Source organism: Vulpes lagopus, chromosome 3 (assembly GCF_018345385.1).
Source record: "Vulpes lagopus strain Blue_001 chromosome 3, ASM1834538v1, whole genome shotgun sequence".
Classification (NCBI taxonomy): Eukaryota; Metazoa; Chordata; class Mammalia; order Carnivora; family Canidae; genus Vulpes; species Vulpes lagopus.
This window is the reverse complement of record NC_054826.1, coordinates 57,687,326-57,714,363: the sequence shown is the minus strand read 5'-3', so window position 1 is coordinate 57,714,363 and position 27,038 is coordinate 57,687,326. Positions and strand designations below refer to the sequence as shown.

The 27,038-nt window shown below is 39.0% G+C and overlaps 1 protein-coding gene across 4 annotated transcripts in view; it reads left to right on the top strand.

Annotated features, from left to right (window-relative positions):
- Positions 1-27,038, top strand: part of NRG3 (neuregulin 3) — a 1,041,792-nt gene that overhangs the window by 166,505 nt on the left and 848,249 nt on the right. The window lies entirely within an intron of this gene.

The window sequence follows — 27,038 nt, the reverse complement described above, 5'->3', positions numbered from 1 at the left end:
CAGTTCAACACGGCCCGTTTTAATCCTCTCTTGCATGAAGGATGAAAAATGAGCAATCCGATTTTGAAGTAACTACAAAAAGAGTGTTTGTATTAACTGACCTACTTGTTTTTTCTGGCTTATCTTAATAAAGGATCATTATTATTAAATCTAAATGATCTCTTCCTCAGTGACTCTAAATATCATCATGAGGCTCTCTGTGGTTCCCCTATTCCAGAACCATTGAACTGAGGTCACAGTGAGGTCAGACTTCCCACCCAGCCCAAGGCAAGAACCTCCCACCCCTGCTAACCTGCACCATACCTGCCACGTTCTTTATTCTGGTTGGTTCTGTTATTCCATTAACATTTTTTTTTTTTTTTGCTACGTTTACACTAGTATTTGTACTCCCCCCGCCCCCAGCTGTAATGGTATACAGTTGACTTAAAGTGCATGGTGTGATGACTTAATATATGTATATATTGTGAAATCGGTGTATACATGGATTCCACTCCCACCCCACCCCAGTGAGTTAATGAACACATCTGTCATCATCACCTCATATTTACCTTTATTTTTGGTGAGGATTTAATTTAAATTCTACTCTGTTAGCAAATTTCAGTTACAAAATACAACGTGAACAGCTATGGTCACCTTGTTATGCATTAGGTCTTCAGACCTTATTCATCTTATGGATGAAAGTTTGTGCCCTTTTACCAATCTCTTCCTTTTCCTGCCAGTATTGATACTTTGACATTCACCTGATATCTCTTTTTATTTCTTCTCAGAATCCTTATCATCCTTTAGAACTCTTAATTTACATTTTTTAAAGATTTATTAGTTTATGAGAGAGAGAGAGGGAGAGAGAGAGAGAGAGAGAGAGAGAAATAAGGTGCACTTGGTTAGGGGGAGAGATGGGGGAAGGGAAATAGAGGCAGGGAGCCCCATGCATACTGGGGTTTGATCCTAGGATCCCAAGATCATGACTTGAGCTGAAACCAATGAAACCAAGAGTCAGAGCCTTATCCCTACTAAGCTATCCAACCACCCTGAACTTACATTTTTTATCTTTTTTTAAAGATTTTATTTATTTATTCAAGAGAAAGAGAGAGAGAGAGAGAGAGAGAGATGGGGGGTGGTGGGGAGAGAGGCAGAGACACAGGCAGAGAGAGAAGCAGGCTCCACACAAGGAGCCCGACGTGGGACTCGATCCCAGGTCTCCGGATCAGGCCCTGGGCTGAGGGTGGTGCTAAACTGCTGAGCCACCCAGGTTGCCCCGAATTTACATTTTTAAAATCCTTGTTATCACATCATAAAATGCTGTCAACTCTCCACAACAAAACCAAAACTCCTTGCCTTTATTAGTTCTTAGAACTTGGTCTAAACTGCACTTAGAAATTCTATGTATATGTACTTATACACCCTTAATAATCTACAGTCTCTTTTTCCTTTTAAATGCACTACTTTTTAGAGAAGTTTTAGATTTACAGCAAGAACAAGCAGAAGATAGAGAGATTTTCCTTATGCCCTTTCACATGCATAGCCTCCCTCATTATAGGTATCCCTCCCCAGAGTGTTACACTTGTTGCAATTGATGACACTGCATTGGGCACATTAATCTCACCCAAAGCCTGTAGTTGATATCAGAGTTCACCCTTGGTCTTGTACATTCCATGGCTTTGGACAAATGTATCATGACACGTATCCACCATTATAGTACCACCTAGTATGGTTTCCCCATCCTAAAGATCCTGTGTGCTCTGCATCCTCATGCCTCTCTCAGTTCCTGGCAACTACTGATGATTTTATAGTCTCTATCAATTTGCCTTTTCTAGAAGTCTAATATGGTTGAAATCATGCAATTAGTAGTAGGCTTTTCAAATGGACTTCTTCCCCCTAGTCATATGAGTTTCAGGTTCCTCTGTGTCTTTCCATTACTCGGTAGCTCATTTCTTCTTAGCACTGACTGTTATTCCATTGTCGGAATGTAGCACAATTTATTTATCCGTTCACCTAGTGAAGAACATCTTGGTAACTCTCAACTTTTTGGCTACTATGAATAAAGCAGCATTAACACCTGTGTGCAGGTATTTATATGGACAAGAGTTTTCACCTCTTTTAGGTAGATACACAAGGACTGCTATTGCTGGACCATATGGTAAAGTATGCTTAGTTTTGTAAGAAAATGTGAAACCGTCTTCCACAGTGGCTATACTGTTTTACGTTTCCACCAGCATTGAATGGGAGTTCCTGCTCTGCAAGCACCTGGCAGTGGCAGTGCTTCAGATTTGGCCATTCTAACAGACGTATAGTGATATCTCATTGTTGTTAGAATTTGCATTTTCCTAATGACAGATCATGTGGAGCATTTTTTCAGTTGCTTATGTGTCATGTGAACATCTTCTTTAGGGAAGTATCTGTTAAGGTCTTTGACCACCTTTTGATTGTGTGGTTTGCTTTCTTGTTGACTTTGAAAAATTCTTTGTGTATTGTGGTAAAATAGTCCTTTATCAGATATTTCTTTGTATATATTTTCTCTAAGTCCATCGATTGTCTCTTCATTCTTTTGAAAATGCCTTTCCGAGAATAGAAATCTTTAATTTTAACAAGTCTAGTTTATTATTTATTTCTGACATGGATCATGCATTTGGTGTTGCATCTAAAATGTCATTGTGAAACCTTGGGTTTGTCATCTAGATCTCCTGTGTTATGTTGTGTGAATGTTACAGGCATATGGGTCTGTGATCTATTTTGAGTTAATTTTTGTGAAGAGTGTATGTCTAGCTTTATTTTTTGCCTGTTCAGTTGTTCCAGCACCATTTGTTGAAAAGACTGTTCCACCATTGTGTTGCCTTTGCTACTTTCTCAAAGATCAGTTGACTATATTTATATGGGTCTGTTTTTGGACTTTCTGGTCTGTTCAGTGATCTGTTTTCTGCTCTTTCATGAATGCTCACTATCTTGATTACTGTAATCTCTTGAAATCCCAGTTCTTATTGTTTGCCTTTTTTGAATACTTTCCAAGTGCACTTATGATAAAAACTTTACTATTGAAGACTTCAGTAAATATAGGTTAAGTTAAATACTATAAGTAAAAGGATAAATTACAACAGTAGAGCGAAGGTTTTAAGAACATAGAGGAGAAGACTACTTGTGTTTGAATCTGGTTCTGCTTCTTACTCATTGGGTAGGATAATCATTATACTTACTTTATGAATGTGTTGATTAAATCAGTCATTCCCTGTATCCCTCCCACAATATGTAGCACAAGGCAAATGCTTAATTAATGCTATCATTGTTATTATTTCATTCAGGATTCATTAAATTATGTTTCATATGCCATTATTTTCTTATAGATGTGTTATTTTTTGCAAACTTTTTATAGATGGCCTGATTTATTTTATTTTAGCTTCTTTCAGTGGTTAGTGATGCTTGTCACCTTGTGTGTGGGTGTATGCATCTGTGTGTGTATACCTGCATCTGCATGCAGGTATTCTCTACTATTGCACCAGCATTGTATGTGTTTTGTGTAGTATTAAATAAGGTATTTTGATCCGTTTTTCAACTTTGAAGAGTTTTCTTCCTTCATTTCTGTGATTGTTACTTCTTCATCTACGTTATAGTTTGCTCTTGTCCTAATCTAATTATAGGTAAATTAGAAGTACAGGAACGTTAGGAATCTAGTATCTCTATTACTGTCTTTTTAAAAATTGAATTAGTTGTTTAAGTAATTAATTAATTTGACAGAAAGAGAGAGCACAAGCAGGGGGAAGAGGCGGAAGGGAGAAGGAGAAAGCAGAAAGAGAAGGAGAAGGAGAAACAAGCTACCTGCAAAGTAGGGAGAGCCTGACATGGGGCTCAATCCCGTGCCCTGGGGTCATGACCTGACCCAAAGGCAGACACTTAACTGACTGAGCCACCCAGGTACCCCTCTATTACTGTCTTTATTAACTGAGTTCTGTGAAAATTTATTGAGTGTATCTTTACTTCTGCATAATCTGAAACTTCATGAGTTTCATCTGTATTTAATCTATCATGATTTCAGATTTTTTGCCCCAGTGACTGTCTGTGTACCCCTTTCTTTTGTGCCATACTATTATTTCCTTAGGGAGTGCTTGTCTTGGAATTATAGTCCTTTTTACAGGTTGAGACGAATTTTAGGACTAATAAAATGTGAATATTTACAACCTTAATTTACAATCAAGACATAGTTGCAGTGGGCAGTATTCAACGCTGATGTGGTACTATGTAATTTGCTTTAATATTTAAATTTAAATTGTTTAGTTTAAGTATAGTATTTAATATTCACACCCTAATTTTGAGCCCAGTAGGTAGTTTTCTTGTTGAACTTAGCTCATTGTATTAAAGAATAGATTAAAAATCTGATATTTATTTACCTGCAGGAGACACAGTAAGTTAGTAATTTAACATTCTTTTTTAGAATCTCAGGAAGGAGATCTGTGTAAGGGAGAGAGGGAGAAAAGGCTGTATCTCAGTCATCTTCTGAGAATGACAAGTTGGTAGAGGATGCTAGAAATGAATTTCACAAAATATATTGGCACATATACTGAAAGGTTGCCTTTAAGGAAATGATCCTTGTTAAAATCTGTGACTGTTGTATTGAGGGTAGAGGAGCACTTCTTTTACTTTGAGATTCAATGATCCTTTTAAAGCATTATAAATCCCCTTAGCAAATTTCTTCTTCATTCATATCAAAGTAGATTGCAGCTCTTGAATATTGATACTATTGGGCTACTGGTGGGATCCAAATATTGCATTTAGAATTGTCCCAAGACAATAGCTCCTTCTCATTTCCTAGAAGTATATGACAGACAGAACCATCATTGTCGTTCTACTCATGACCAGTGTTCAAATTAGGCAACTGAAATCCTAAATATGGTAAATATTCAGTTGGTTTAGGGTCACTGCAACAACAACAACAACAAAAAATCCAGAAATGTGTGTAGTTGTGATTATGAAGGATCAATTGGCCTACCTGTTTAGAGGCCAAAACTTTCCTTTGGCCTTTCTTAAAATACCTCAACTTCACCAACATCAGGAATACTCTTTCAGTTGACCGAAAACTAAATTAAGCTGCAAGGAAGGAGAATAGTACTTCATGGGGTCAGATTTATCTGATAGTGTAGCTCTTTATTTATTGTTCATTCATGAGACTTACATTCACATGTGACCACATTAGCAAAAACTACCCTGGTTGCTGGAAATGCAGGGGGAATGCACCATCATTTGTGTGCCTTAGGCACTCACACAGTCTCTGAGGCCATATTTCCCTGTAGTGACTGAGCTATTCCAAATTTGTTCCCTGCTACTTTAAAGATGAAAGTGTAGACAAATTAAAGAGCAGGCAAGAGGAAGAAAATGATTAAGAGGATGGAGAGCTCTTTTAACAAGAAACTAATAATGTGTAGCTTAGTTCAACAATAGTAAGTGGAGCTCATGATAATTATATATAAATATTTGAAAAATATAAACAAGGAGGAGCAACATTGTTTAATGCAATTCAGCTGAAGGTAACTAAGAGTGATGCAAAGTACTTATGAAAGAGAAATTTAGAATAAACATGGGAAAATAATTTCCTAAAAGAAAATAAGGGGCTACATTGCAACTGTACTTGAAAATGTGGAGCAAGGAAACTAATAGCAAGGAATTGGCCAACCTCAAGTTCATTATTTTATTCACTAATTTACCAAATGTTTTTTGGTTATTTACATACTTAAGATTTTCTTTGCTCCCAGAGCTTCATTCATTCTGTTCATTCGTTAATTCAGCAAATATTTCCTGAGCAGTTCAGTATGTTTCATGACTTGGGGGACAGAGGCATTAACATACTATTTAGGGTAACCCTTGTATCTGTAATAAATAATCAGAAATTTCAGTGGTTTAACACAATAAAATTCTAGTTCTCCCTCATATGAAGTCTCAATCAAATATTTCTTACTGATGGGAGGGTGAGGGTTGGATTGGGGAAGTGGACGGTGGAAGGGCCCAAATCCATGTTATCTTTCAGACATCCAGGCTGATGGAGATCCCTGAATTCACTCAAGTATTTAGTATCCAGCTGGAAGAGCAGAAGACTGGGGAAGGAATAGTCCCTCCTTACACATACCTGCTCGAATTACTTTCAACTTACTTTGGTTTTTTTAACGGACAAGTAGCTGATCAAAGCCGACCCAAAGCCCTGCCCTCTTGAGGTGCATCCCATTGGAGGAAACTGACAAAAATAACATAATAAACAAAATACATGTTTTATTGGGACACCTGGGTGGCCCAGCTGGTTAAGCTTTAGGACTCTTGATTACGGTTTAGGTTGTGATCTTGGGGTTGTGAGATCGAGCCATGTGTTGGGCTCCACACTCAGTGTGGATTCTGCTTGAGATTCTCTCTCTGTCTCTCCCTCTGCCCTTTCTGCTCATGCGCTCGCTCTCTCTCTGTCTCTCTGTCTCTCTCAAATAAAGGAGTAAATAAATCTTAAAACAATAAATGTTTTATCAAAAGATGATAAACATTACCGAGATAAATAAAGCCAGGAAGAAGGACCGGCAGTGCTGGAAGTACAATGTTAAATGTGTTGTCTGGGATGACCACAATGAAAAAAAAAAGGTGTTTGAGTGACTACTTGAATGAGGCGAGAGTGTGAACCAGGTTGAATCTGACAGGAGCACATTTACAGCCGTGGGTAGCAGCAAATGTGAATCCCATGAAGTGAGACCATGCCTGTTGTGCTTAAGGAACAAGGGGGTGGCTCAAAGAATGGGAGAAAAGTAAGCACAGGACAGAATGAGAGGCTAGGAGTTCAGAGAGGCGAGAGGGCCCCATCATACAGAAGCCCTAGGAGTGACTGTGAGGATTTTGGCTTTTGCTTTGAGATAGGGGAAGTAATTAGAGGGCTTTCAGCAGAGGAGCAAAGTGATTTGATTTATGTTTTAAAAGGATTACTATAGTTGCTGTGCTGAAAATAGACTGTGGTACAGTGTACGGGCGCAAGCAGTGAGGCTGTTAGAAAGCTTTTCCAATAATTGAGGTGAGAAATGATGGCAGCGTACACCAGAGACATTGAGAAGTGGTTGGATTCTGGATATAGTTTGAAGGTAGAGCCAACAGGCTTTGCGGATGGACTGGTCGTGAGGTGTGGAGGAAGACCAGAGTCAAAGATAGGCCAACATTTGGGGCCTGAATGACTGGAAAGACAGAGTTTTCATTAGTTGAGATGAGGAAGACATTAGGGAGATCCTCATTTAGGTGTTGGTGGAGTAGATCAGGAGCTTGATTTGGGATAACTCACAGAGATCTAAGTTGATAGGAAAAACAGGCAGTTAGATGTATGAATCTGGTACTCAGCATAGGGCAGGGTGGAATGGGTGCATATAAGAACCTCATACAAACGTTGAGCCCTGAGGGGCTCCAAGACTTAGAGTTTGGGGCGATGGAGAGAAACCAATGGGGGAAAAATGAACTGCCAGAGAAAGAAAACCCAGAGAGTCTGGTATCAAGGAAGCCAAGTAAGAGAAGTATTTTCAAGAAAGAACAAGCCACAATCTCCGATACTGCTGATAGGTCAAATAAAATGAGGAGGGGAAATGTAGTTGTGAAGAGTCCGGATACGAAGGTCATTGGTGGTCTTGATAAAAGCAGTTTGAATGCAGTGATGGGGAGATCTGTGACCGGAGTGGGATAAAGAGAAACTAGGGAAAGACAAATTTGTGGCACTGGCCCTGTTGAGACATTTTGAGTGATTTTGCGAGTGGTAATTAGAACGTGAGGATGAAAAAGAGTTTTTCTAAATGGGAGAGTGATTATCTTTGTGAAAAGACTGGGGAAAAATGATCAGGCAATAAAAAAAATGGGAGTAATAAGCAATAGTCTTATTTGGGTGAGAAAAGTGGGGTCAGGTGCACCAGTGAAGGGGTCAGACATCCGTAGGAGCTCACATTGTTTATCCAGAGTGGTGCGGGGTAAGGGAGCAAATGCATGGTTGGTTTTCTTGTGGGAGTTCCCTTTGAACTGCTTCATTTTTTTCTCCCCCTCAGGGAAATAAGAAGCAAAGTCATTTGGAAGAAAGAGGAGAAAGATGTGAAATCATCACTTTGGAGAATGAGTTAGTGAGTGGAAAAGGCAGTTTAAAGGATCCCTTAAAGTTAATGGTTGTCTATATATGAACCATTCAACCTGGTGGTGTGTTTTTAGCCAGTTACCTGTATGTGTGTCCATGGCATACGTGGGGATTAGTGTTCAGCAAGTTTGGCATTTTTTTTCCCTTGGGTGAGTATAATGGCATGAGACAGTGTTAAGGGAATTTAATAGGTGAGCAAGAATGATTATAATTGCATATCATACTCTCTAGGCAGGGTGACATGAGAATAATGGCGTGAGGACTTATGTAGGGTAATAAAAAGATAGAAGGTTGGTGTATTTTTGGATTTGGGTTAGCGATGCAGATTTTGGTTAGTTATGTTATTAAAAAAGGATGCCCTACACACTGGAGCTGGTGATCAGAGAGTGGAATCTTTGAAGCTGAGAGGGAAGAGTGGTGACAGTGGCTGGTAATGAGAAGGACTCATCCCATACTGGCCACGAGGAGCTAAGAAGGGCTGCAGAGCAGAATCATTTGAGTGAACGAGATCAAAGAATGGAGAGGCTGAGGTGCTGGAAGGATCATCCAACTTGTTTAAAACCTGAGAATTTTGACATGAGCAGTATTAGATGGTGTGACATTGAGCCAGGGAGTAACATCTTACGGTCATGGCCTGCCAGCTATGATTTTTGTAAATATATCAGTTAAATTTTCTGCTTTTGACAGTCTAGTTGGGGTACTCTCTGAGTTTTTGTTGAAATGAAAATGTTTTTCTTTTGACCTCATTTTACAAAGATGATTTTAAGGCCATAGACTTCTAGGCTGGTATTATGTTCTCTTCACATCTTGACACTGTTGCTCCATTGCCGCCTTCTGACTTTCATGGTTACTGCTAGGAGGTCGTTAAGTTGAGAAACCAACTGTATATTGTGGGTTAACTTTTTTCTCAATGGCTGTTCTTTGAAATGTCTTTTGATTTTCCTGTTCTTCAGTTTCACTAGAATTTATCCAAGTGTGGAATCCCCAGCTTTCTGATTTGGAAGATTGGTATCTTTCATCAGTTCTTGACAGTTCTCATGCAGCGGCTCTCCAAATAGCCATTCCCTTCTCCCCTTTTTTTGTTAGCTCTTTGAATTGTCATGAGTCCATGTTGGACCTTCTCACTCAATTACCATCTTCTAAAAACCTTGTCTCTCCTGTTTCTCATCATTTTATGTGTCTGTACTGTATTTCCTATATTTTCCTCAGATTTGTTTTTTCAGTCTGCTGGTTTTCTTTTCAGCTGTGTCTGAAATCTTTCCAACTATTACATTTTTCATTTCTGTAGATTTATTTAGTTCCTTATCAAGTATGTCTGGCCTCTTCTTTTCTTACTTCTGTTGTCTGTCTTCTCTGTTATTTCTTTAAGTATATTTAACATGAATGATTTATAATTTCTCTAATAGATCCACTGTGTGCAGTCACTGGGGGTCTAGTGCTTTCTGGCACATACACTTGCCCATGACAGCTTATTTCTTCACCTATTAGATGATTTTTAAAATTATGTGTCCATATGCCTTTGATGTTTGGTCCCTAGAGCTTTTTGGGATAATTCTTTTTTTTTTTAAGATTTTATTTATTTTTTCATGAGAGGCACAAAGAGAGAGGCAGAGACATACATAGGCAGAGTGAGAAGCACGCTCCCCATGGGGAGCCTGATGTGGGATTTGATCCTGGGACCCTGGGATCATGACCTGAGCCAAAGGCAGATGCTCAACCACTGAGCCGCCCAGGTGTCCCTTTAGGGTAATTCTTGAGGCTGAATGTAAATTTTCTTTAGAAAGGATTCTTGTATACTGCTTTCAGATAATGGTGGTGGTGGTGGGGGTGTTGCTTAGCACCCTAGGACTGCTTTAAATTATACTTTAAGTTTGGGTTTTATTTGTAGGAGGAAGGGACAAAGGTGTAAATCCTGTTTTCAAACATGAGTATTATTTTTTTTTAAATTCTAGTATGGTTAACATACAATGTTATATTAATGTCAGTGTACAATATAGTGATTCAACGCTTCCATGCAACACCCAGTGCTCGTCACAAGTGTCCTCATCTCCTATAATCCCCATCATCAATATCACCTATCTCCCTACCCCCTCCCCTCTGGTAATCATCTGTTTGTTCTCTATACTTAAGAGTCTGTTTCTTGGTTTGTGTCTCTCTCTCTTTCTATTTTTTCCTTTGCTCATTTCCTTTGTTGTTTTTTTTTCCCCCTCAAAGTCTACATATGAGTGAAATCATGTGGTTATCTGTCTTTCTCTGGTTGACTCATTTTTTTTTTAATTTTTATTTATTTATGATAGTCACAGAGAGAGAGAGAGAGAGGCAGAGACACAGGCAGAGGGAGAAGCAGGCTCCATGCACTGGGAGCCTGATGTGGGATTCGATCCCGGGTCTCCAGGATCGCACCCTGGGCCAAAGGCAGGCGCCAAACTGCTGCGCCACCCAGGGATCCCAAGGGTTGACTCATTTCACTTAGCATTATACTCTCTAGCTCCATCTGTGTTGTTGCAAACAGCAAGATTTTATTCTTTGCAATGACTGAATAATACTCCATTGTATACATAGACCACTTGGACCGTTTTCATAATTTGGATATTGTAAATAATGCTCTTGTAAACATAGGAGTGCTTATACCCCTTTGGATAAATCTTTTTTTGTATTTTGAGGGTTTAACATCCAATAGTGTGATTGCTGGGTTATAGGGTAGTTCTATTTTTAACCTTTCTTTAAAGTTTATTTACTTATTTTAGAGAGAGAGAGACAGCGAGCGAGAGAGAGCATGCAAGTGTACAAGTGAGAGGAGCAGAGGGAAAGGCAGGGAGAATCTAAAGCAGACTCTGTGCTGAGCTCTCAGGCCTTACAGGGGCTAGATCTCATGACCATGAGATCATGACCTGAAACCAAGAGTTGGACACTTAATCAGCTGAGCCACCCAGGAGTCCCTATTTTTAACCTTTTGAGGAAACTCCATGCTGTTTTCCACAGTGGCTGCACAGTTTGCATTCCCACCAAAAGTTGAAGAGAGTATCGAGAAATGTCTGTTAATGGCTTCTCATGTTTTAACTGGATTATTTGCTTTTGGAGTGTTGAGTTCGTTATGTTTTGATACTAACTCTTTAGCAGATATGTCATTTATAGATATCGTCTCCCATTCTGTAGGTTGCCTTTTAGTTTTGTTGATTATTTCCTTCACTGTGCAGAAGCTTTTTATTTTGATGTAGTCCCAATAGTTTATTTTCCCTTTGTTTCCTTTGCCTCAGGGGACGTATCTAGAAAGAAGTTGCTACGGTCAATGTCAGAGAAATTACTGCTTGTGCTCTCTTCCAGGATTTTTATGGTTTCGGGTCTTACATTTAGGTCTTTAATCCATTTTGAGTTTATTTTTATATATAGTGTTGGTTATGTAAACTTTTATTTAAAATTTATCAAGTCTTTTTTCTCTTTTTTCTTTCTCTCCCCATAGCCAAAGCTGAGAACTACTTTGCTAATAGGCTGTTATGTGTCATGTAGGGTCTAAGATTCCCACACTAGTTCTTTAATCTGATCTTCCACTGGTTTGTTATTTGCGTGGCTTACTAAAACTCAGATCCTGGGCCACTAATGATTAGCATGTGAATTCAAGAAAAATTTCTATTTCATTATTTGCCTACTTAAATGTAGGTCTTTTATCAAGTCTAAAGAATTCCTTTATTCTTCTGCTAATATAGCTATGTATTAAAAGTGACTCTTTGATGTATTTTTATTTGTGCTGAACTGGGAATAGTAGGGTGGTATGTTCTCAGAAAATTTAATCAAACTTAAAATAAGAATTGTCCCATGGTAGGGGTTTACCTTTTTGTTGTCTTTCAAGAGTTCTTTGTATATTAAGGATAGTAGTACTTGACCGTGTATTAGAAGTTATCTTTTCCTACTTTGTTGTTTCTAATTTTAACTTTGTTAATGGTGCTGTTTTTCTTCCTTATATAGACCTTTTAAATTTGTATGTAATCAGATATATTGATCTCTCCTTTTATGTTCTGTTTTTGATGTTATGCCTAGAAATTTTTCTCCATCTATGTCATAAAACTATTTGCCAGTATTTCTTCTAGTTTTTCCTTGAATTTATTTTAACAGCCTAGGTCCTTCATAGAATATGAATGACTTTTTATGTTGCCCTAAAAATTTATGCATATATATGATATAAATATATAGTTATGTATATATACATATGTGTCCGTAGTATACATACTCTACATAAACATATTTTAAAACTTCCTATTCAATTTATTTATAGAGTATATATTTATAACTATACTTAAACAGTAAAAAGAAAAAAAGTCTGTTTAATTTGGGACAGATTGAATAGTTCCATGACAAGTCCTTTGGTTTTGATTTTTTTTCTCCTTTATTCACCCATTAGTTTGCGTTTGTTTGATGTTTAAGAAATACTGAGTGTTGTGTTACTTTTCTTCAAGTCTTGAGGATACAAAATGAAAAAGTCAAACCTACCAGAACCCTAAATCTTGATACAGTGGGCAAAGGAACAGGCAGTTGTGATTGAGTGTGATATCTTCTTTAAGGAAAGAATATTTGACATGGAAACCTATGTGGGAGATACATCGAATCTCGACAGTCAAACTGAGAAGGCTTCTGGAAGACACGATTTGCAGTCTGTACTTGTGATGTGTTTTCACTGGTGATGGGGAAGGATAGAGGTCTGGAGAGAGAAAGCCAAGCGGAGACAGTGTGTGGCATTTCCAGTGAGAGAAAGCATGAGTTATTTGAGAAACTGAAAAAAACAGTTCTGATCAGTGATGAGTATCGATGGTGATAAACGTGTTCATGTTTGATCAAATTTGTGTTTTCCATGTAGCTTCAGGGCTGTAGCCTTTCTCGTACTGCATAGAAAGGAGCAAAACCTGGAGAGAGGGGCTGGTCAAGAGAGAATTGTGATGTAAGTGAGAAATTATTGTAGCTTAAAGAGAGAAAACACAGTGAATGAGGAAGGATGGAGATTCAGACGTGAAAGGATAAATTTCATGATCATTAGATAGTTAGGATGAGAGAAAGGGAAGAATCATGGTTGTCAGTCAAGCTTGATTTTTCTTTTTTTTTTAGGATAGATTTATTTCTTTTAAAGTGAGAAAGAGCATGTGACTGGGGGGAGGGGCAGAAGGAATCTTCACATGGACTCCTTGCTGAGTGCAGAGCCTGACATGGGGCTTGATCCCAGGACCCATGACCCATGAGGACCTGACCTGAGCTGAAACCAAGAGTCCGACATTTCACCGACTGAGTCACCTGGGCACCCAGCCAGGCCCATTTCTTGAGCAACTGGTGGAAAGAGGTCCCATTTTCTGAAATAAACAATAGACAGACGATACTGTTTCTATGGAAAAAATAAATAATTGGGAGGAAGACTTTTTGAACTGGTTGTGTTTGAAATAACCCAAATAGAAATGTACCTCATGCTCTCATTTCCATTCCAAATTTCACCTCTAGTCTCACTCAGATTGTTTCACTTATCATTGGTGCTGGGTCAGTGATTCTTTGCTGGTCTTCTGGGCCAGTCCACCTAACCGTCCATCCTGCACTGGGCCATACGCTTTGCTTTCCATATATGGGCTTTGATTAACACTTCCCTCCCCCAGGAAGGCCCTCTGCCAACTTATGGTAAAGCCAATCTACCAAGATACTTTTAGGCTATCAGTAGCCTCTAATATCTTTCTTTGATGATTGTCCATAATGTTTTATTTAAATATGTTGTAACTTAGTACAAAATTCATGAGCATTGAATGCAGATTAACCCATCTCTGCCACTTACACACTCCTTGCTGCTGAGCAAATAAGTTGCTCTAAGGTTGTACTTCCTCCTCTCTGTTGAACAGGTTTATAATAAAGACCTTCCTAGTGTGGAGGGTAGACTTGCCATTGTATCCAATGCTCAACAGGTATTTAATGAATAGTAATGTTTAATAATGTTAAGTCTCCAAAGCTATTTCTCATAGTCTGTTGGCATCATAGTCACCTGTGCGTATTTCTCATTCTGTGAAGTCAGGGGCATTTCCTCTGTTACCCTCACAATAATTTATAAAGATAAGCATAATGTAGGACCAAGATATATGGCATGAATAAGTGTTTATGGCTTGGGGTTGTTAATACGAATAGAACTACTGTAGGAAAAACAGACTTGTTCAAACTGACTAATTTCCTACTGTGTAATATAAAATGCTGAGAGGGACTCTCTCCTATCCTGAATTTTTCCAGCCTGAACTACAATGATTTTAAATATGTTCAACAGTTCTATTCTCCCTGTGAGTAGTAATTTTAGTGGTTATGCATAAATCAAAGATGCAATAGGGAATGTTTTAAGTGGTATTGTACACAATGATTTCAAGAATGTGCTTTAATTTTTATTGAATATCATCTGATTAGCAATTTTGTTTTTGTTTTAGCCTTGTGAATATTTATTCTAGCAAAAAGGAGCACAATAATTTCTAATGGAAATAGTGTCCACCTGAATTTCCTGGTTTCTAGATGCAAAATTGGCCATCTTTGTTGGAGGATTTATTGGTGGCCTTTGGGTTGGAAGATGCTTGGCTGACCAACCTGTGGAGATCCATGGAGTGTCTCTACTAAGGGGGGGGGGGTTCCTCAGCCTCCTTGTTCCAGGGAAAAATTGGGGAGCCTGGAAGCTACTGGGAAGACTGGAATGTGGCAGGCTGGTGGGGCTGGCTTTTTTTTTTTAAACCCTGGATGTCTGGTTGTGTGATTGATGACAGTTTTTTGGGGGTCACTGCAAATAGAAAGAGTTCTGCCTTTAAGGTCAAGCCTTTCTGGATCCCAATTGCTGCCATTTCCTTTGCTTGTAGTCTTGAAATGATCCTATATGTTTGTTCGAGCCCATGTTATTGTTATTTTGGGGTTTTATTTTGCGTGTGTGTGTGTTCATATGTACATGCGTGCTTGTGCTAAGCTTTTAAGACACTGTATTAATTACCCAGGTGGGTAATGCATCTTGGTTTCCCTTTGCTCCTTGGGGATCTAGTTGAATTTGTATAGTTCTTCTAATTCCGAGATCTGTGAAATCCTAAAACTCTCTCCAAGATTTTTACAAAATTTCACGTTTTAAAATATTTTATTTATTTATTCATGAGAGACAGAGAGGCAGAGCCATAGGAAGAGGGAGAAGCAGGGAGCCTGGTACAGGACTCAATCCTAGGACCCTGAGATCACAATCTGAGCCAAAGGCAGATGCTCAACCACTAAGCCACTCAGGTGCCCAGATTTTAACAAAATTTCTTTGTTGAATCTTACCATGGTCACCTCTACCTTCAGCTCTTGTGCTTATGCTAATTGTACTATTTTATCACACAAACATCAGAATGTGCATGCATGTGTAGGGTGAGCACATGTGTAGGGTGAATGCTGTAGTATTATAAGGGCACAGCACTGTTTATGGACCTTCATCTGCGACTCATTTCTCCCCCTCCTCTCCCATTTGTGGATCCTCTCCTTAATAGGATTCACCTACCTGAAAAGGGAGTAGGGCTATATGCCTCCCTTTCTGGCTTCCTGCCTTCCTTCTCTCTCTTTCTCTTTCTTTCTCATACACATAGTCACACATGCACACACATGCATCTCATATAAGGTTGATGATAATGTACCAGTTGATTTTTCTTCTTTTTTAAAATATTTTATTTATTTATTCATAGATATTTATTTATTCATAGAGACAGAGAGAGAGAGAGAGAGGCAGAGACACAGGCAGAGGGAGAAGCAGGCATCATACAATACAACATATACATTTCCATTAGAACTTATATGTATAAGTTATATATATAACTTATATGTTGTATAAGTACAACATATACAAGTTCAACAAATACAACATATACATTTCCATTAGAAATATATGTATACATCATACAATACAACACATACAACAATACAGGAGAAGCCTGACATGGGACTCGATCCAGGGTCTCCAGGATCACGCCCTGGGCCAAAGACAGGCGCCAAACCGCTGTGCCACCCAGGGATCCCCGTACCAGTTGATTTTTGATTTGCATATATGTATATATACATATATATACACACACACACATGTATTTTTAATTTTCAAATATTTAAAAGCAGCTATGTATGGAGATTAATCAGTAAATGACTTGATGCAAATTTATATTAGTCTTTCCTCTCCTTTGCTTTTGATGACCAAAGAACAGCCAGCTATTCAAAGATAGCTTTGGGCTGCAGCTCTGTGCACTCTGGGCACCATGTGTGAGCAGGGGTTGAGTAGTTGGTGTGTTCCAGCCAGCCTGGGAAAAAAAAAAAGCCTTTGTTTCTATCTTTGGAGCTCTCTCTTCCCTGGCCAAGATTCCCCTGGTGGCCTGGGCCCTCTGTGAGCTCCTCATAGCTCATTCCTCTGTTGTCTTGCCACAGACCCCAGTCTCATCTGGTCACCAGGGGAGGGCAAGGCTGAGTGCTGGCAAAATAGCCTGACAGACAGGCAAGAATAAGGAGAAGCTCAGCCTCCAGGCAGGCGGTAAAAGAAGTGAGGGGCATGACACATAGAAGCTATGCAGTATTTTTCTTTCTCCCTTTTGACAACACCAATGGGGAGAAGTGTCAAAATGTGGAAGGGAAACCAAAAATGCAAGAAAAGGTGCTGAAAATTAAAAAAAAAAATGTGCTTAATCTGCTCTTTGGGAAAGGACTGGTTCCTTCCCTTGCCGTGTGTACAGTCTGCCCTGGGCCCCAGCTCTGGAGCCTGGGCTTCTGCAGAGTGGTCTCCTTGGTCATGTGCGCCTCCCTCACTCGAGCATCTGCCATGGGAAGGAGCTGTGGCCTGTCTGCCTGTCCCTGTCAACCTAAGACCTCCTTTGTGTTGGGGCCCCTCATTATACCCTAGCTAATCCCAAAGGGCCTTTCCACCTCAAACAATTGAACTCCTCAGTGGTTCTACACTTAGTCTTTGCAGTTCTTTGGATGAAAACGTCTGTAGCTGCCGTATCATTTTGATGTTACTGTCACTAGAAATGCATTAGGTTTATCATCATTTTACCATCTCAAGTTGCTGGGTTTCCTTTATTTTATACCATGTTACAAATATGTGAACCAAAATAAATTGAAGTATTACAAATATCTTAGCTCAGAGTAGCAGAGGAATGTAATTGTGAGAAACATAAGGTGAGAAGTTGTAAACATATTTCAAACAGAAACTATACTGTTCTACTGATAAGCAGTTTCTCTTCTGTGTAGAGACAATCAATATAGTTTTTGGAGGCAGGGAATATTTTTTTTTTTTTTGGTCATATGAGAAGTTACTTTCCAAGAATAGTCATTTAGTGCCCTTTATAAATCCCTCAGTCCTTTTATGCTGATATGGAACTATTCGAAGAGATAGAGTATAAGCTAATATTTTGGGAACTAAAGAAAGAAAAAATGATACGGTCAAAGGGAGAACAAATCCCTCCCAACTCTCTTTGATCATTCAGGTGTGATGTGCCTACCGGTTACATCATGGAAATTTAATCTCCTTTTTACAGCATAGCAGGCAGAGTAAGAATCTTAACTCAAAAAGGTGTGAGTTTTAGACAGGATTGGCTGGCCCAGTGGACGACTAATCTGGATTTCTGGAAGGAACCCCCTGTCTCCTATTCTGATCCAGTCTTGCATTCCTTTCATGGTGACAGTAAATATGTTGTACCTCTTATCAACACAAAACCTAATTTTTTTCTCAATCAGACTTTTACAGGTTGGGAAAATAAGTTGACATTTTCTGGGTGAAAAGTTCATCAGTGAATTGAAGGATGGCTTAAAGGAAACGATCATTAGAGTGACTCAGAATAATTCTGTGGTCGTATTCTATGCAGCTTATAGCTCTGTGATCACAGCAAATTCATATACGTTCTAGTCCAGTTAGTAAAACAGAAGAGTTGCCTTGTCCACTTCATGGGGTTTTCAGGGGATCTGTGACAATAAAATGAAAGAATAAAATAAGTGTCCACTTGAAATAATGAAATAGTATGGAAAAATATATATGCTTACTAAAATATCATAATCTTATAATCATTTTACTAGGCTATACAAACACATTCAAAATTAATACATTTATTACAAAGCATACTGAAATTCCCTGTAACTCACTATTATTAACTATGCACTTTAAATCATGGTTTGCTGAACAAATATAAGGAAAGTATGAGTCTAGGTGATGGTGATTGGGAAAGATGTTCTAGACTGGATTTAAAAAAAAAAAAAGACCAAAATGTGAATAGGCTTGAGTTGCTCACAGAGTTAAATATAATTGTTGACGGATAAATATAAAGTCATAGACTGAGGTTCAGTGAAACAATACACAAAGATAGGATGGCCGGAAGCACAGACAATTATGAGTATTCAAATCCTGCAGGATAAACATGAGCTAAGATTGCGCCCCTGAAATGTATGGATGTCCTGGAATGTATTTCCTTTTTTATTTATTTATTTATTTATTTATTTATTTATTTATTTATTTATTTATTTATTTATTTATGATAGTCACAGAGAGAGAGAGAGAAAGAGGCAGAGACACAGGCGGAGGGAGAAGCAGGCTCCATGCACCGGGAGCCTGATGTGGGATTCGATCCCGGGTCTCCAGGATCGCGCCCTGGGCCAAAGGCAGGCGCCAAACCGCTGCGCCACCCAGGGATCCCATGGAATGTATTTCCTGAAAGGCTGGCTCACAGTCTCCACCTGGAGTTTAGACATTCTCATTAGCTGACTGTATTCTGTCCTGAAAATTTCTAGAATAGTGTATTTGGGGATGGTAAGAACCTATCTGTCTGCATTTCAAGTGGAAATATAATCATGTTATTCCTGTCTTTTTTTTTTTTTTAAGATTTTATTTATTTATTCATGATAGAGAGATTGAGAGAGGCAGAGACACAGGCAGAGGGAGAAGCAGGCTCCATGCAGGGAGCCTGACATGGGATTCGATCCCGGGTCTCCAGGATCACGCCCTGGCCCAAAGGCAGGAGCTAAACCGCTGCGCCACCCAGGGATCCCTTATTCCTGTCTTAATAAAAAACCCCAACAAGGGTCCTCAAGATGACTAAGATGTTCTTAATTACCCATATAACAACTCGCCAAGGATTCATGCAAACATAAAGAATTTAACATGTCGGTTGCCCCCATTATTTAGCAATGAACTTCCTTGTTGAGATTTCGTGTGCAGAAATGCAGCAGGATCAGATACAAATTAAATTTTCATTTTATCACAATAACCTATCTCAGTATACTCTAATCATTCCACCTTTTCTTCTAAAATATTGGATTTTCAAGACCTCTTAGGCTCACTGACTTTCTTCAAGGACATTTCTACTTCCATAGGAAACACATTAACTTTAAAACTGCAGAGGTAATTGGTAGTGATAATGAAAAATCCATTTAAAAAGCACAAGTAGGAGATGCTTGTTACTCGAAAAACAGCTCATAGACAATTGAACACACCAGGTCTGACTTGAAATTAAATATTTTCACAGATGTGTACAGGTAGATTTAATAGTAGGGTTTAGATTTTGACAGTGACTTTTGGGTAAATGTGATTGTCAATCCTTGTAGCACACATTTGGAGAGAGAGAGAGAGGGTGTAGGCAGGGAAAGAAACCTCCATTGTCTCAGTTTGGATCACTGTGAAGGATGCATTATCTGCCGCTTTATGAGACTTAGTTATTCCATTAATTTTCTTCCACTCCAGTCCTTGGCACATAGTATGTGTTTAATATTTTTCAATTACTGACAGAAACAAATAGACTCTAGACCAGTGCATGGAGGTTATCATTAGTTATCTCCATAAAGGCAAAGCTTTCTGATTACTACAGACGCTAGAAAAAGTGTGAGGGGCAGATTCTCTGTTAAACTGTTGTTCTTGTAGGAAGAGGGAACTTTCAGAAATTTTGCTAAGCTACTTAATTCACCAGGTAGATTTTTAAATGCTATAACCAGGAAGTGTGTTTTTTCCAACTCTGAAGTATTTGATTATCTGATCAAGAGTTTCCTCTTTATGCCTCTTTGAGTAGTTAAGAATTATAAATCAACTTACCACCTAACCAACTTCCTCCATGACAAACAAAAATGCACAGTCCAGTGTATAAATTCCTCAAAGATCTGTTTAGCATCGCTTTAGTGATTTTTTTATTGTTAATCTTGTCATGTTTTTTTGAAAAAAAGCAATCACTTTTAAAGTATGATGATTGGAAGTGAACTTGAACTAAAACACAATATTTTTTTTAATTTTGTTCTTTATGTATTTTTTCTCGAAGTTAGTAAAGATATTTGTTTTTCAAATAACATTTTGGGTTTTATACATTTTGTCCCAATATCTAAGAGTAACTGACTCGTGAAACACACATTGTCTTGCTCACTCAATTTGCAAATATTCTTTTTCTAAACGTTAAATTTTTTTAAAAGATTTTATTTATTTATTCATGAGAGACAGAGAGAGGCAGAACCACAGGCAGCAGGAGAAGCAGGCTCCATGCAGGGAGCCTGACATGGGACTCGAACCCGGGTCTCCAGGATCACACCCTGGGCTGCAGGCGGCGCTAAACTGCTGTACCACTGGAGCTGTCCTATTCTTTTTTTTTTTTTTTTTTTTAAGATCTTATTTATTTATTTTAGAAAGAGAGAGAGCGAGCGAGCGCACATGAGCGGGGTGGGGGTGCAGAGGGAGAGAGAGAATCTCCAGTGGACTCTGTGCTGAGTGCGGAGCCCAAGTGGGCTCAATCTGACAACACTAAGGTCATGACCTAAGCCAAAGTCAAAGAGTTGGACACTTAGCTGAGCCACCCAGGTGCCCCACAAATATTCTTAATGTATGAATATGTTTATGAGTTACCTAACAAAGAATAAACATGTATGTCCAAGAATGTGTCCACACCTAGGCATTTATATGTACTGTGTATTAATGTTTTCTTTGTTGTGTGTAGGTACGCATTTCACATACGTGTATAATCTGCCTAAGATTAACATTTGTTGACATGCATATGGAATCTGGAATCTGGCTAAATCCTCTCTCCTTGTTTCATGCTTTTCTGCTGCACTTATAATTGATGCAGGGAAGGCAGAGGCTAAGAGCCTTTTTACTAACTGCCCATTTGAGACCTCTGCACTCTGTGTTTTTTTTTGCAACCTAGACCACACGTACTAAACTTTCTGCACTGCAAGAAATCCTGTTATCGTACAGCTGTCAAAATTCCATGTCTGTTGAGTGTTCAACTGGGTGCTTACCTTTATTCAAGACCTGAAGCCAATGCAAACTTTATGTCTGTTCTTTCTATATCAGTGAGTATGATGTTCTGAGGACCAAAGGAGCCTAAAGATAACCATCTCAGTGACTTAGGAAGACATAAGCCAGTTCTCCACCCAAGACACTTAGATTCTTTCTCTGTCCTCCCTTCCTTCCTTCTGATCTTCCTCCCTCCCTCTCTTCCTTTCTTCCTTTCTTTCTTTAGGACTTGATCAGTGAATTTTGCCATATTGGCTCTCAGAATTCTTTGGATCCAATTTGTGGATATTTCTGTCTCTCAACCCATTAAGACCATTTTCCAATATTAATGTAAATCTACATATAGGAGTAATTTTCAGTCTACCTTCCCAAATAAAAACTGAGAATACCCATCTACTTTTAGTTATTAAAACTCTAAATATATAAAATAAATAAATTCTAATATATAAAGAAAAGTTTATAGAACATGATGGCAAATTTCATTTCTCCCTTATCTTTAATTTTTCTTAACATGACGATTCAAAATAGCAAGTACAACGAACCTACAAACAGTGGAGCATTTTTATTTCATTTTGAACCCAAGGCTGTAAATTGTCTCCTGAAGAATTTGAATCTAGTGGTATTTTTTCCATTCTAGGTATCTGAGAACATTGATTCTTGAAGATAACTATTGTAACTCAGGTTTTAGAACACCAGGGAGTAAGTCTCACTTTTATTTCCTTTTAAATTTATTTAATTTGTGTTAATTATTTTTTTCCATTTCAATAAATATCCCAAGCATAATGTTGTTACATTTGTTGTTTCTTTTCTTTTCTTTTTTTTTTTTTTAGATTTTATTTATTTATCCATGAGAGACATGGAGAGAGAGAGAGAGAGAGAGAGAGAGAGAGAGAGAGAGAGAGGGAGAGAGGCAGAGACACAGGCAGAGGGAGAAGCAGGCTCCATGCAGGGAGCCTGCTGCAGGACTCGATCCCATGACCCCAGGATCATACCTGGGCGTGAAGGCAGGCACTAAACTGCTGAGCCACCCAGGCTGCCCTGTTGTTTCTTTTCTAATAACTCTATTCTAGCTAACAGCTAGCAGGCATGGAGTTGCTCAGAGAGGCAGGACCAGATCAGACCCGTTAGAGGCCAAACAGTTGTTTTTAACACAGAGTGGTGCAAGAGAGCTATTCAAGAAACTTTGCATTATTATCTTCATATTGCCAAAACAATCTTTGTCATTTCTTTTGAAAAGCACTTTGTCAGTTTTACTTGACATATGGCATGGCCCTCAGGAATGTAGGCATTGTTATGCAAACTAAAGGGAAAATCAAATTTATATTTTGTAGCATTTGTGTGAGTATTTATCATAAAAAAACAAATAAGTATATTGCTCTTTTGCCTTCAGACTTACACCCTCCCCAAACTGCCTTTAAGTAATGATCTCAGAGCAGTGTACAGCTGGTAAAGATTTCATGAATGAAATAATAGTTGAATGGTGAGTGTAGACAGTAGTATTACAGTTTATAAATACTAGGACTGATATAATGAAGAGAAATCACTTTTCCTTTTTATGGCTTTTAGGTTATGACAGAAACAGCTAATGGTCTTGTAGAACTTCACTGTTTACAATTACTGGTTGGTGTCTCACTTGATTTCTGTACCCGAATGAATACAGAAGGTATGACACGTGTGATATCTCAGCTACAGATGACAGGGGCTTACAGAGATCTTCAGATGTGTAAAATAATCTCATAAATGTTCAGTCTGATAAAAAGTCATTCACTCCCTGTTTCCTTCCTTCATTCAACACAATTTTTTAAAGATTTAATTAAGTAATTAATTAATTAATTAATTAAGAGTGAGCGAGAGAGAGAGAGAGAGAGAGAGAGGGGAGAGAATGAGCACGGAGAGGGCCAGGGGGAGAGGGAGAAGTTGATACCCTTGCTGAGCAGGGAGCCTGGGATCATGACCTTAAACAAAGGCAGTTGCTCACCTGACTGAGCCACCCAGGTGCCCCTCATTCAATAAAATTTATCTAAGTAGGTACTACATGGTAGGTAGCACATGTTCCCTGCCCTCAAGAAGTTACAGAGAAGTGAAGGAGAGATTTATTAATCACGTAAGCTCACAAATATATTTATAACGACAAGCTCCGATGTGCTGTGTGAAGAAGTATAAAGAGCTGCAGGGGCATATAAATAGGGGTTTCAGCAAAGACTTCCCTGAGGTATTACATTAGAATCGAGATTTAAATGATGCAGACAAATTGCTTAGATGAGAATGGTGACACTGCAGGGAGGAGGCAGGGAAAGGGAGAGAATATTCTAGCAATGCCAGAGGGACCATAGTAAGAAGTGCGGCAGATGAGGTGGCCACGCTGGGCCAGGCGGGGCCTCTCAGGGAACTTATATATTCTGCTTTTTGTCCAGATCATAAAGTATGGAAGGAAGTAATCAGATCTGTGTGTTTAAAGATCGCTCTGGATGCTATAACAACGTAATAACATTGAGTGCTCTTTTCACTAAATCACAATGGAATCTTATAAATATTAAAATAAGTCAACCGACCAAACAAGAAGTATATTTGAGTAACAGTGTGTCCACAGAAGAGTTTAATTGGATTAGGGATTTGAACATTATAAGTAGATACACAAATTGCTTCAGACAATTTATGATCGTGGGATGGTATTTTCTGTGCCCAGAGAGAAACCGATTGCTCTTGTTACTGTCTTCAGGACCACAGAGCATGTCATTAAATAGCCCCTGACATGCTACCAGGGTGCAGATAGATTGCATAGGGGTCAGATTGCATTAGGATTGTAGAAACTTGGCTTCATCCGACGTTGGCAGACAACTGATTCTCAGAGAAGACCATGCATGTTGAATCCAGGCAAGTGAAAGGAGGCAAAACACAGCAAAGTGAAATAATAGGTTCTGAATGTCAAGACTTGTGAAATGGTACTGGTTTCAGTACCAAGGAGTTTCCTGACTGGGAGCTTTTCCTTTGTGACAAGTCCCGAATGATAGCCATAGTCTTATCTGGTTCTAGCTGTTGCCTGAATCTTGGCTTCCTGTGGACAACTCACGGAAAGGCCGTGGATTGGTCCTCCTGCCATCGCTTCCTCTGAAAAACAAAGGGCTATGGGTTGAGTGGATAAGCGTCTTTGCTCGGGGCAGCACCCTTCATCTCCCACGCTACTTCCGGTAACAAGGGCCTCTCACTGCCATCCCCGCCCGTCTAACCCAACTGCAGTCTACCTAGTAGACTCCACTGAGCAACAGGCAGGTTGCCATTGGAATAAAGAGATTAGAAAACTAAGACAAAGCTGTTGTATTGAAGAAGTCTACTTGGAGGAGCAGGTGGAAGTTCTGCTGCTGTGAATCTGCCTCCTCAGGGAACTTAAGCCAGACATCCCACAAGGAAGCTTGTGACCTGTGCGGCAGTCGTCATGTGTGAACATATTTAACTCCCCACGGACATATTATATGTACATAAGTGTGCATATACAGCCTCCTTTTCAACAATGTGACAAATGAAGATTGGATAGTTTAATGTTAATGTGCAAAGTCACATGGTGAGAGGACAAGATCCAGACCCACAGCTACTGGCTCCAGGTCAAGATCTGTCTCAGTTACGTGCTTCACTCATTTCAAATTGGTATTTAAGTTTGTATTTTGTATTTAGTTTTGGAGAGATTTATGTGATCAAATCATAGAGTCTTGATTGTAAGAAACTCCCCAAAACACGTCAGCGTGCTAGTGATCTAGTAGAGATGGAGAGGCTTCACATTGAAGTAAGTCTTAAAAATTGCCACCGTGAATTATTCGATACAAATTACTGATAAAAATGGGAAGGGGAACATATCTGTTTGTTAAAAGAAAAAGCTCCTTGTCTTTTTTTCCAGGGTGGCGTTGGCACTGTAAAAAGAGGGGATTCTCCTCTCTTATTAATAATAGTTTGGCAATATCAAGGAAAATCATGTGATACCCCAAAGACGTTTCTGCTGTATGGATATATTTGATTAAACACCATCTGGATGGTTCCTCATTAGCCAAGAAAATAACCCATCTCAGATCTTACACATGCTTTACATGTGTCAAGAAATATATTGGTTAAATCAAGAGGATATATATGGGTTGAAGTCTGATGTGCAACGGCTGCTGTCAAATCTGTTCAGCTACACCAGGAAGTTTGACTGCTGGGACCCAGCGCTCCTTTCTCTGCCCCACATCTGGACCCATTTCCTCTGGAGTCGGTTTTTTCACATTTGAGAGGACTTCGATGGCTAGGGGAAATCAGCCAGTTGAACACATATATAAAGGGAGCTCATAGTTTTAAGGAAAGAAGAGAAAGAAGGAGAAAGCTTAAGTAAGTTAAGAATGTCAAAAACAAAACACTAATAAAATAGCGAATTTTATCCTTCTTGAGGTGGTGAATTTTTTTTTTTTCAAATCGTTGAAGTAAAGCCAAAAAGGGTAACAGAAACTATGGATCCGTTTAATGAAACAAAAACTTAAAATGTTAGTGTGTCAAATGAAGATGAACGAAACGAAAGACAACAAGCTGGAGAAATAATCATATCGTATTAGATGAAGTATAAGCATATTTGAAAAATGGGCGTTTTTATGATTTAATGCGAAAGAAGACAAATGATAGAAAAGAGCAAGGATATGACCAAGCAAATCGCAAACTAAATAACAATTACTGAGAGACAAACAAAAGACATTTCAAACTAATTGTTCTTCAAAGTCAAGCAGATTGAAACAATGTTTGGCTGTCAAATTATTGTCTTTTCACCAGATAAAAGTAATTGCTCAAGGAGCTAAATCATCACGGTTTTCCAAGTTGGCAAATTGACAGTATCGAGTCATTAAAATGTATATGCTTACCTAGTCATTTACCTTTGGGAATGTGTTCTAAGGAGAGCATAAGACCTGTTTTATGCAGTGACTGCTGTATGCAGACTTTTATAATAGAATTATGTATAATAGTGAAATATTTTGAATAAATGGAATTCCCACTAAAACAGGATGGGCTACTTAATTTGTGCACCTTCTTGTAGTACTCTGTAATCCCACTTTGTAATTCTCAGCATACATTAATATTATTCATTTATTCAATAACCAGATAGCTATTGAATCCCTGCTCTCTGTGCCAGGTATCCTTCAAGACCCTGGACATCGAGAAGTGAACGAAGTAGAGAATTCTTGCCATGTGCTGCAGAAACGAATGATTGAACAAAAAAGCAACTAATAAGTAAAGCATGTTATATGTCATATAGCAGTGATGTGCTGCTATTAAGAAAAGGGCGCTGTTACGGTGCTACTAAGAAACAGTGAGCACCTGGGAGGCCTGGGGGGGTCCGTGGTGGAGCATCTGCCTCCCACCCTGGGTGTGACCCCAGGGTCTTGGGATCGAGTCCTGCACTGGGCTCCCTGCAGGGAGTCTGCTTCTCCCTCTGCCTGGGTCTCTGCCTCTCTCCCTGTGTCCCTTGTGCATGAATAAATAAAATCTTTAAAAAAGAATAAAGAGTGAGCACAGATGATGATGATGATGGAGGATGGTGCAGGAGGCGACAACGTGATTTTAAGGGGAGTGTTAAGGAAAGACCTTGAGGATACAGTGACCGGTGATTCTGGAGCTGTGGAGGTGAGGGACAGGGGACATATTAGACCGAGGGACACGGAACAGAAGCCT